The sequence below is a fragment of the Cebus imitator genome, unplaced genomic scaffold (genome assembly GCF_001604975.1).
Source record: "Cebus imitator isolate Cc_AM_T3 unplaced genomic scaffold, Cebus_imitator-1.0 Scaffold588, whole genome shotgun sequence".
Classification (NCBI taxonomy): domain Eukaryota; kingdom Metazoa; phylum Chordata; class Mammalia; order Primates; family Cebidae; genus Cebus; species Cebus imitator.
In genome coordinates, this window is record NW_016107903.1 from 631,186 (window position 1) to 643,133 (window position 11,948).

Sequence of the window (11,948 nt, forward strand, 5' to 3'; positions counted from 1 at the left end):
CCTCAGACTTCAAAAAAATTGAAACCACCCAACCGACCAACAATCATGATATAGATAAATATACTGTGGTATATCCATATGATGGAATACCACACAATGAAAAACACAACATGGATAAAACTCACAGACAGGCTCCTTGGGACAAGAAACTAGACAAGAAGTAGGGTTCCACTTATACAAAATTCAAAAACACACAACACTACTCTGTTATGAGGGAAGTCAGAATAATAGTTATTTTTGGTTGGATGAGTTACCGGCTTGGAAATGACACACGAGGCAGCCTTCTGGATGCTGGAAACGTCCTGTATATTGAACTGGGTGGTGGCTACATATATTTATACCTAAGAAAAACTCATTAATCTGTACCCTTAAGATTGGGGCACTTTACTGTATATATCTTAATAAATTTTCAAAAACCAGGTTAGCCTGAATTTTGAGATAGTCTGCCTACTTTTCAGCTTTATTGCCCGCCATTCCTCAACACGAACCCTAAATTATAGCTAACCTAGACCACCAACCCCTAAACATACCCTGAACTTTGCTTACTGTCACTTATATCACCCCTTCTTCTTGAACAGCCAACCATCACCATCTTGCCTACTATTATCTTATTTATCCCTCAAGGTCTATGCTACACAACAATTTCTCCACAAAGCCAATCCTGATCAAACTTGCCATAGTACTAGTGTCATGGGCAGACGTGTTTATTTTGTCCCTGGATAAATTCCTGAAGAAGATGGACTGTGTCATATATAAACATGTATCCTTCACACTGCCTGCCATAGAACCTTGTGCACAGTAAATATAAAAATATACCCTGAATGAATAAATTCTGGCAGTCCATCAACGTATCCTTCAGCCTAACCCTCCTTCTCATATCCATCCATCACTGCCTCTACTCACAATTCATCCCATAGTTCACATATTTAGTTTCTATCATTCCAGAAATAATTGAGCACCTACTACATGAAAGAAACTGAAACTCTAATGTATTCCACTAAACTACCCAAAAATATAATCCAATTTGAGCTGCTGCCATTTGAATATTTCTACAACTCTAAATTTCCAGTCAGCCAGGCGTGGGGCGGCTCACACCTGTAATCCCAACACTCTGGGAAGCCAAGGGAGGGGATCACTGGAGCCCAAGAGTTTGAGATCAGCCCAGGCAACATGGTGAGATCACATCTCTAGAAAAAAAATTAAAAATTAGCCAGGCATGGTAGCACATGCCTGTGGTTCCAGATACTCAGAAGGCTGAGGCAAGAGGAACACTTGAGCTCAGGAGGTAGAGGCTGCAGTGAGCTGCTGTGTTCACACAACTGCACTCCAGCCGGGACAACAGATCAAGAGCCTATCATTCATTCATTCATTCATTAATAACAAATAAATAGTGCATTTTCACTCATCTTCCCCTCTTCCTTACCTCCAACTGCATCCCACTCCCATGTTCTAATCCTACTGCTATCTAACTAATTCAAGCCCTTTTTAATTTCTCCAGGAGCCACCTAACTGGTCTTTTCTTTTTTTCTGACTGGTCTTTTCACATACAATGTTACTCTACCACCACATTATCCACAATCTATCCAGTAAGGTATAGCTACTGCCAGATGAAGCTATCTAATATACAGTCCTTGGCTCCATTCCCCACTCAGGAAAGTTCAACAGCTATATACACTAATAATGTATGCTAACATACTTTAATCCTATGTTAACACACTTTAATTCTCACATTCTCACCACAACCCTTGCCGGGAAGGTATGATTATCAACTTGATGAGAAAATGGAAACTCAGAAAGGAAATAATTCTCCATAATCATACAGTGGGCAAACAGAAGAGCCAAGACTAAAATCCAGCTTCTGTTTGCTTACCAAGCACAATACTACATAATATCAAATACAAACTACTTAGCTTAGCTTTCAAGGCCATCCATTTTCAACCCAACCCCAACTGACTCTCCTACCTTATGTTATACCTTAATCATGAACTCTTCTGTGTTCCAAACTATAGATTGTGATCAATTATTTTGTTGGTCATAAAATCAGTTTAAGGAGTGACAACAACCTTTTATTTCTTTCCCCATGGCCAGTTTTTTTTCTTTTTAGTAAAACAAAATAGATAACATCCAAATGCATCTACTACAGTAAGGACAGTTACTGTATTATGAAACTTTTTGTTTTTCCCACACACATAAACATTTATACATGCATATATTAGATGAAGTGTGACATGTATTTCTTACTATAGGTCATAGTTTAAAACTTAAAATCTAACTCACCATTCCCCACATCTCCTGGGCTTCTAACCTCCAAGCCTTTGCTTATACTAATTTTTCAGGCTGGAATGCTCTCTTTCAGTAACCTTTGCCAATCAGAATCTTATCAATCTAAAACTTTAAAAAAAAAAAAAAAAAAAAAGAATCCTATCAATCCCTTCAAAGACTAGCTAAAATTCCCCTTTTATGCCATTAAAATGCTGCCCCATGTTTCTCCTAATCAAATGCATTTTCTGCCTTTTAAATTCAGTAATATTTGGTGTATTTGTGAATCACAGATATATTTGTGATGATAGTACAGGTATTTGTGCACAACTCCAGCTCCCTACCAGAATATAAATCCCAGAGGACTTATTCCTGACTGCAAAGCATTATATGCTTTTGCATATAACAAATGTGTATTATCTGTTAAACAAAGAAAATTTATCCCATCATTTTCTGAAACCCTCAGTTATAAATCAACATAATTTAATAACTTCTACTATATTCCAAACTTCTGTTGACTCTTTTCCTTCAAATAGCTTAACCATCTTCCTCCTCAAAATAGCCCTTTCAAATAATCCTCTTTACCTTCCATCTTCTCATGCTTTCCCCTAAACATAGCCTGCCATATTTCAGTAATCTTTTGCTCTCTTCAAAATCATCCTTTCTATCAGGTACCACCTTTTCTTCCCCATCTGCTTATCTTCCTTATTCCTAGTTCTCTAACATCCATACATACTGATCTATATTCTTTAAACAGGTCTTTCTTTTCTTCACCATCTTTTTAACCAGACTTCTTGAATTATTTCAATTCATTGCTAGTGCATATATTCTGGCAGCCCCATTAAGTCATTTGTAGAAAAAGGCAGGTTATGAATAAATGAAAAGAAACATAAAACATATAGATAATTCAGATCTCCTAAATTATCTCAAATATCTCATTCATTCATTCATTCAACAAACTTGTGCCTACTGGACACATGCCCTCAGTTCTGTCTATTCTATTCTGTAATTCAGAAAGCAGCTTTGAGAAAAGCATGCAGGAAAATGCCAGGATAACAGGGCCAAGTTGACTCATGCTCTTCACTCATGAAGGCCAAGTAATTTGTGGGGTACAGGCTCATAAAAGAACAACTAAAAGTTACACTCTACAATGATTGAAAACAGACCCCACAGTTGTTTCAGGGGGCTCAACATCTACCAAACAAATGTGAATTTGAAAGGAACAAACCAGTAGGAGTAGCTAAAATGAAACAGGCAGAAAGCATTCAGACAAAAATAGATCCAGATTCTAGGTTCACTTTAGGGCTGCAAGAGAAATTTGAAGTCATTCAGTTCTTCTCTGAAATCCCTAAGGAATCTTTCCAAACATCAAGCTAAAGTATGGTTCACTTAAATAATTTCACCAAACCTTAGCCAATGTTCATTTCTCCATTCCCTGAACTCCTACAGCACTTAATGTCTGTAAAACTCATTTGTGGACTTAAACTATCTTGCTCCAGGTAATAAAATTGTTAACAAATATACTCAGAATTTATTTCATCTGAGAAAACTGAATTTTTTTAATAAGAATTTGTTTACACATTCAAATCAGTATGGTCCTCTTTAAGTTACTTTGGAAGGCTACCACTTACTCATTTATTCACTCCATCTACCCAACCATCTGATGCACTCAACCAACATTTATCTAGTGTCTACCTAACTACATGTGAAACTATCACCCCTGTTCAAAATATTTCCAACTTCCTCCTTGGGAGTGTTTTCAAAATCAGCTAGTAAGTCAACCAAGAAAGTTATTCCCATTTCTGTGATTAACTGAATTTAAGGCAAAACTGTTTTTTATTCACTCTATTTGATATTGACAGATCTTCGGCATTTCTAAAAACCAAAATTTCAAAGTAAAAAGATTTGTCATCAATGAGACCATTCATAATAAGCTTATGCCATGTATTATTTAAAACTGTGCCTCTTGGCCAGGCATGGTGGCTCATGCCTGAAATCCCAGCACTAGGAGGCTCAGGTGGGTGATCACTTGAGGCCAGGAGTTCAAGACCAGCTTAGCCAACATGGTGAAACCCTACCTCTGCCAAAAAAATACACTGGGTGTGGTGGTGCATGCCTGTAGTCCCAGCTACAGCTTAGGCAGGAGAACTGCTTGAACCTGGGAGGCAGAGGTAGCAGTGAGCCAGGATCGCGTCACTGCACTCCAGCCTAAGCAACAAAGAGAGGCTCTGTCTCAAAAAACAAACAAACGTGTGCCCCTTAAGCTAGGTGCAGTGGCTTACACCTGTAATCCCAGCACTTTGATAGGCCGAGGCAGGCAGATCATCTGACTCCAGGAGTTCAAGACCAGTCTGGCCAACATGGTGAAACCCTGTCTCTAATAAAAATACAAAAATTAGCCAGGGGTGGTAGTGTGCGTGCCTGTAGTTCCAGCTAGTTGGTAGGCTGAGGCAGGAGAATCACTTGAACCCGGGAGGCAGAGGTTGCAGTGAGCCAAGATCATGCCACTGGACTCCAGCCTGGGTGACAGAGTAAGATAAGACCCTCTCTCAAAAATAAAAATAAAAGTTGCCATAGAAGCCTGGAAAGAACATTCCAGGGTCATTTTAATACATTTCCAGATTTCCCACACTAAAACTCTCCAGAAGACAAATACTGGAATCTCAAAAAAAAAAAAAAAAAAAAAAAAAAGTAAGCCTCTTGGAGGGATTATGAACTCCTGGCAGATATGGACCACGTTTTACTTACCTTTATAGACCCCTTCCCCCAACAGCACACAATAGGTACTCAATAAATAGGCAAATTATATAGTTATACTCAGAAATTAATTCAGAAAAGGTGTTCTAAAAATATTCTGAACACTGCTACTGAAAATGACCACCCAAATATAAAAATTCTTACCTGGAGATATAATTTTGATATTTGTTTTTAAAAATCAGTCTTCTGAAATCTTACACTGTTACTGAATTATTTTCCAACTATCTTTCTCTCTCAAAAGAATGTAAATACTACTTTAGGAGGCCAAGGTGGGCAGATCACCTGAGGGCAGAAGTTCGAGACCAGCCTGGCCAACATGGTGAAACCTTGCCTCTACTAAAAATGCAAAAATTAGCAAAAATTAGCCAGGCATGGTGGCATGCTGCTGTAATCCCACCTACTCAGGAGGCTGAGGCAGGAGAATTGTTTGAACCCAGGAGGCGGAGGTTGCAGTGAGCCAAGATCGTTCCACTGCTCTCCATCCTGGGCAACAGAGCAAGACTCCACCCCCCCCCAAAAAAAAAAAAAAAAAAAAAGAATGTAAATACTATAAATTTCTTGAGGGAAGAAGCTTATCTGTTATTTTTACTATCCTAAAAATGAATTAAATCAGACAGTCTTAAAACAGTCATTTATGCCTAAAGAAAAAAAAAATCTAATTAAAACAGCACCCTGCTACAGACCAGATTTTACTCCAGATTAAACTAGCCTCAAATTTAGAAGAGACCCCTTGGTCTTCAACGTTATTGCAGAACTCTTGCAGTTCCATTCTAATCCAGTCTGCCTTCTTCCCTTAAATCTAAAGGTCCTCCTCCAGTCAGATATCCCTTTTGTCCTTCATGCTGTCAAACACACACACATACAGTTTTGTCTACAATACCCCATAGTACTCAGCAATGTCATACAATCCCACTATTATCGCTAATAGTGAACCCTACTTTCCATCAGTCATTCAACAGGTATTTATTAAGCACTTAAGAATCAACCTGTTGGCTCACACGTGTAATCCCAGCACTTTGGGAGGCCGAGGCAGGTAGATCACCTGAGGTCAGGAGTTCAAGAACAGCCTGACCAACATGGAGAAACCCCGTCTCTACTAAAAATACAAAATTAGCTGGACATGGTGGCACGTGCCTGTAGTCCCAGCTACTCGGGAGACTGAAGCAGGAGACTCACTTGATCCCAAGAGGCAGAGGTTGCGTTGAGCCAAGATCTCGTCATTGCACTCCATCCTGGGCAACAAAAGCAAAACTCCATCTCAAAAAAAAAAAAAAAAGAATCAGTCTGTTGTGAGTTTCCCTAGAGACTACAGGAAGTCTCTGCTCTAGAACAGGTTACCATCTACCATTTGCAAAACAAAGAGAATAATTGTCACAAATACAAAATTTAGCAATACATAACCTACATGTGAATAGTGTTGCTACTGAAAGTACAGAGGACTTTTAGCCAAGCGCAGTGGCTCATGCTGTAATCCCAGCACTTTGGGAGGCCAAGGCTGGTAGTTCACAAGGTCAGAAGATCGAGACCATCCTGACTAACATGGTGAAACCCCATCTCTACTAAATATACAAAAAAAATTAGCTGGGCGTGGTGGCGCCTGCCTGTTGTCCCAGCTACTCAGGAGGCTGAGGCAGGAGAATTGCTTGAACCCAGGAGGCAGAGATTGCAGTGAGCTGAGATTGCGCCACTGCTCTCACTACAACCTGGGCAACGTTGAGGTGCCATTATTTAAAGGCTTCTAAAAAAAAGTATAACAGTATCTTTCTATTTTCCCAATATCCACAACAATGATTTGCATCTCATATACAAATTTCAAAAACACTAATATTTTACAACTGTATCCTAACATATGAGATCGAGCCCAGTATAGTTTTTGCCTACCACATTCCCAACATATTAGTAATTTAAACATGCTAATTTCCCTAAAAGTGACAAAAATTCTAGTCTCATCTCCATAAGGTAAACTTCCGTCACAATAACTATATCCAAATCCCCTCAAAATACTTTACCTTTTCTTTAGCCTCCTCAAAATGTATCACCACCATCATCAAACCTGGTTCCTCATCCTCCTCCTCCTACCACATTTCCCCATCTCTCCTTCCCCCTATCCCCGAAAAAAACATGTGTCCACACCAATCCATTCCCTCCTAAAAATAAAAACGTAAGAATTGTGGTCGGGCACAGTTGCTCACGCCCGTAATCCTGGCACTTTGGGAGGCTGAGGCAAGCAGGTCACTTGAGCCCAAGAGTTCAAGACCAGCCTGGTCAACATGGCAAAACCCCATCTTTACAAAAAAATTAGCTGGGAGTGGTGGCACATGCCTGTATTCCCAGCTACCTGGGGGGCTAAGGTGGGAGGATTGCTTGGGCCCAGGAGGTGGAGGCTGCAGTGAGCCAAAATCACGCCACTGCACTACGGTCCAGGTAACAAAGTGAGATCCTGCCTCAAAAAAACAAAAAAAAAGAATTGCCATAGAAGCCTAGAAAGAACACTCTAACAAGCAAATCTTATGCTTAGATGTTTCCTACAACGTGGTCTTTTTGATAGGTCCATCCAAACTTCCCTTTATCATCTCATCCACTATTTTTACTGTAATTGTCAATGTTCCTTCTACTTCAGGAAAGCCTTATCTAGGCTAAATCCTTATCTTATATAGTGGGGAAGTCAAAAGATAAAGCCTAAGACTGTTGGACTCCAAAATCAAGGTTTATGCATATTATCAAAAACATAAACACACTGAATAAAATAACTAAATTAACTACCAAAGTTCAGAAAGAAGGAGAAAGGGGATAATGTCAATGACACATTCATAGAAGTCTTCTGACTCCCTGATAAATCAAGAAATGATATTATATGCCTATTACTTGGAGACATGGAAAAAAGCATGGTTAAGAAATACAAAATTAATGCTTAGAAATAGCAGCCTCAGTAAAGTGGAACTGCAACAGACAGGTGAGACAGGGACTACTGTTTTTCATAAGTTCCCTCAGAGAAATTTTATAATAAAAGGGTAGAAAGACAATGTAATTACAATATAATAAAGACAATATAAGGATAGAAAGACAATGTTTAAGTGCATTCTGCTTACAAAAATTAAAAAACACATAATAAACAGTGCTGGTGAGAGAAAAGGGAAGGAAGACTAGACCTGTCATGCTATGATCATAATAAAATTAGTACAGCATACTGTGATTAAAGAAAAAAAAAAAAAAAGCCCTGGCCGGGCACTATGGCTCACACTTGCAATCCCAACACTTTGGGAAGCCAAGGCAGGCAGATCACTTGAGGCCAGGAGTTCGAGACCAGCCTGGCAAACATGGCAAAACTCCACCTCTACTAAAAATACAAAAATTAGCTGGTCTGGGTGGTGCATGCCTGTAATCCCAGCTACTCTGAGAGGCTGAGGCAGAAGAATCGCTTGAACCCAAGAAGCAGAGGTTGCAGTGAGCTGAAATCACACCACTGCACTCCAGCCTGGTTAACAGGGCGAGACTCCAAGAGAAGGGGCAAAAAAAAAGTCCTAAAAAGAATGAGTAGCCAGGTATGATATCACACCTGTAATCCCAGCACTTTGGAAGGCCTAGACAAAAGGACTGCGTGAGGCCAGGAGCTGCAGACCAGCCCAGGGAGCATAGAGAGCTCTCTTCCCTACAAAAGAACTAAAAAATTATCTGGGCATGGTGATGCATGCCTATAGTTCTACCTACTCAAGAGGCTGAGGTAGGAGGGTCCCTTGAACCCAAGAGGTGAAGGCTGCAGTGAGGTATGATCAAAGCCACTGTATTCCAGTCTAGGGGACAAAGGGAGACCCTGTCTCAAAAAAAAAAAAAAAAAAAGGTCAGGCACGGTGGCTCACACCTGTAATCCCAGAATTTTTGGTGGCTGAAGCATGCAGATCACCTGAGGTCAGGAGTTTGAGAGCAGCCTGTGACCAACATGGAGAAATCTCGTCTCTACTAAAAATACACAATTAGCCAGTAATCCCAGCTGCTCGAGAGGCTGAAGTAGGAGAATCACTTGAACCGGGGAGGCAGAGACTGCGGTGAGCCAAGATAGTACCACTGCACCGCAGCCTAGGCAACAAGAGCAAAACTCCATCCCAAAAAAAAAGAATGGGTGAATCTGACCACCACAGTGGCTCACTCCTGTAATCCCGGCACTCTGGGAGGCCAAGGCAGGCAGATCACCTGAAGTCAGAAGACCAGCCTGGCCAACATGGTGAAACCCCATTTCTACTAAAAATACAAAAATTAGTCGGGTGTGGTGGCAGACACCTGTAATCCCAGCTACTCAGGAGGCTGAGGCAGGAGAATCATTTGAACCTGGGAGGTGGAGGTTGCAGTGAGCCAAGATTGCACCATTGTACTCCAGCCTGGGCCACAAGAGTGAAATTCCGTCTCAAAAAAATAATAATAATTTTGGATTATTTCTATTAAGAAAATATATAATTAAAGAAAGCACTCTTCATTCTAATGCTAAATTACTACTCTCCTTTGAGATATCTGCTAAAGGAATAAACAATTGGATTTTTCTTTCCCTCTCCCAAACTTCATTCCATCTTCCCCATTAATCCCTTCAACCTCTACTTCCATAAAAATATTTTTCATACTTAACATGTTTATTACCCTCTCTTCAGTTGAAGAAATATTACCATGTAATGTGCAAATAGTTTTTTCTTAATAAAAGGTGAATAATATCCGGGTAGATTTTAAGAGTATGGTTCTAGCCCAGAGTTCCCTCTTGGAAATCTGGTCTAGTGTGAGCTCAGCAAATCCAGAGAGAGCCTGGTTCATTTCCTGATATAGAGATGCTATTCCTCCCTCCAACCTGGCTCTAGAATCATCCAGTCTCCTAGGTTCCCCTAGACCTTAAGATAACTAGTCCTGACCTCCTTGCAACCTAAAACCAGAACAGATATTCTAGATCCTCCATTCTGCAGGCCCACACTTTGCTGGCTGATACATTCTCTTCAATGCCTCCATGCCTGAATGAGAGAGTATTCTCTCACTGGAGAAGAACTCCCTCACAGTTCACATCAGGAACTGTGAATGGCAGAAGATCTCTCAGCAGCTACAGACTTATGGAACCAATCCAGCCAACTAGGCTAATTTGACCTACAAATGAAGTATCCAAAGAAGGGCCACCAAACGTACTCCCCCCACCATTAATTAAATCTTGTGTACTGCAATCCACCCTGAATAACATGGCACCAATTCTTCTGGACCAGATAAACTGGGCAGTGAAGAAAACTACCAAGTCAATTAATTTCCATTCCAGCATTTGCCAGGATAGAATTCACCCAACCTCTGTTAAGTGTTAATACTTCAAATTTTCTAAAATCGAAACTCCATGGCCTAAGGAATCCCCACAGGCCAGGCCCTTTCTCAAGGTCTGCTTCAGCAGTTCTCATATTCACTGGTGCATGTCTAAAATGTCACAGACCAAACTACAGACTAAAATCTAATTCTCAGTGACCCCAACCACAGCCCAGACCCACACTTACCAGCTGTCATCTACTGAAGAGCCCACACGGGTTCGGAACTAGGCCATCCCGGCTCATCTGGAATAACTCTTCAGTCCTTAGGCCAATATTTATTAATTATACTACATCTGTCTATTCTATTATGCATTCCCTGCATCTTCTCTACTATTTAGCACTCCCTCTTGCTTCAAACGCGATGGTTTCTATTCATGGGACCTCCTATCTCCCTTCTTTCCTTTCCTGAGAAACGCTTCAGTTCTTTCCATAATGAAATACCTAACGTATCTGCACAATGAACACCCTCCAGGATCCTCAAGACTCCTCCACAGCCACCCCCTGAATTCCTCCACCTCTCCGGCATCTTTCCTCCGACCCCTCTCCCTGTTCGCACTCCCACTACGTTTCCTGCAAGCATTCCTTTTTCTCCAACCCCTGCCCTTCCCTTCTCCCAAAGAGCACACTCCGGCAGCAACAGTGACTGAGGCCTGCGGTGCATAAAGCACTGCACCAGGCACGGTGGACAGAGCCCTGGTGTCTCCCTAGCCTTTTCACACCCACACCCAGCACCCTCTGGCCTTCCCGTGCAAACATCCCACCTCCTCCCCTACCTCTGACACCCCCCGCCAGCCTCGGAGGCCGCCTTCTCGCCTCCGCCACCCCCGTCATTATCCTTTCTCAACCCCCCAACCCACCCTCCGCGCCCTGCTTCCTCACGTCCCCCGGCCAGCCCCAGCGTTTCCCTCGGCCTCTGCAGGCACCCAGGCCACCCCAAGCCTCGCTACGGCTCGCTCCCCCCGGGGTCAGGCCGTTACCGCCGCGCGCTCCCCCCGCGCGCCGCCCCCTCCCCCTCCCCCGCCCTCCCCCGGGCCCGGGCCTGCCAGGCCGAGCGCTTTACCGCGGGCGGGCGCCGAGTCGCGCGGTCACCGACTGCAGGCGGCGGCAGCTCCAACCTTTCTAGGGACCTTGAGAGGAGGGGAAGGGGGGAGGGGGGATAACTTTTGCTGTAGCAGCTTCGGCAACAGCTCCCACCCCTGCGCCTTTCTCCTCTTCCTCCCCCTCCTCCTCCTCCTCCTCTTCCTCCTTCTCTTCCTCCTCCCAGAGCAGTAGAGACGCAGACATGCCGCAGCTAGAGCGCCGCCGCGGTCGCCGCCACTGCCGGCCCGGTGCATTGTGGGAAACCCCGTACTCGGGAAGCGCTTTGCGCCGCCAGCCCTCGCTTGGCGCGGAGACCTGGCTGGGAAGACACAGCGTGGCTTCGATTCTGGCGCCTGCGTGTCACCAGCCCAGGGTGGCCGTGGAAGCTGGATCGGAGCCGCAGGCCCCCCAGGATGGGCCCGGGAGGAAAGCGGTTTGAAAAAGATGGGAACCGAGGACCTCTCTTAGAGCGGAGGGACTCCCTCGCTCCTTCAGCCTTAATCAGTGCCAGCGCTCGGAGAAGTGGAGGACTCG

At 42.9% G+C, this 11,948-nt stretch overlaps 1 protein-coding gene across 3 annotated transcripts in view; it reads right to left on the minus strand.

Moving 5' to 3' along the window:
* ZNF148 (zinc finger protein 148) overlaps nt 1–11,642 on the minus strand; it is a 148,815-nt gene extending 137,173 nt beyond the window's left edge. The window contains exons 1-2 of one of the 3 annotated variants that reach the window (XM_037734214.1): nt 11,395–11,640; nt 10,521–10,596 (exon numbers count right to left, since the gene is read on the minus strand). The gene's annotated coding sequence lies outside the window, so the exon portion shown is untranslated. Of the gene's footprint in view, nt 1–10,520; nt 10,597–11,394 lie in introns of all 3 variants that reach the window. The other 2 variants (XM_017516436.2, XM_017516438.2) reach the window with 2 other exon arrangements.
* Between the last annotated feature and the right edge of the window lie 306 nt (nt 11,643–11,948).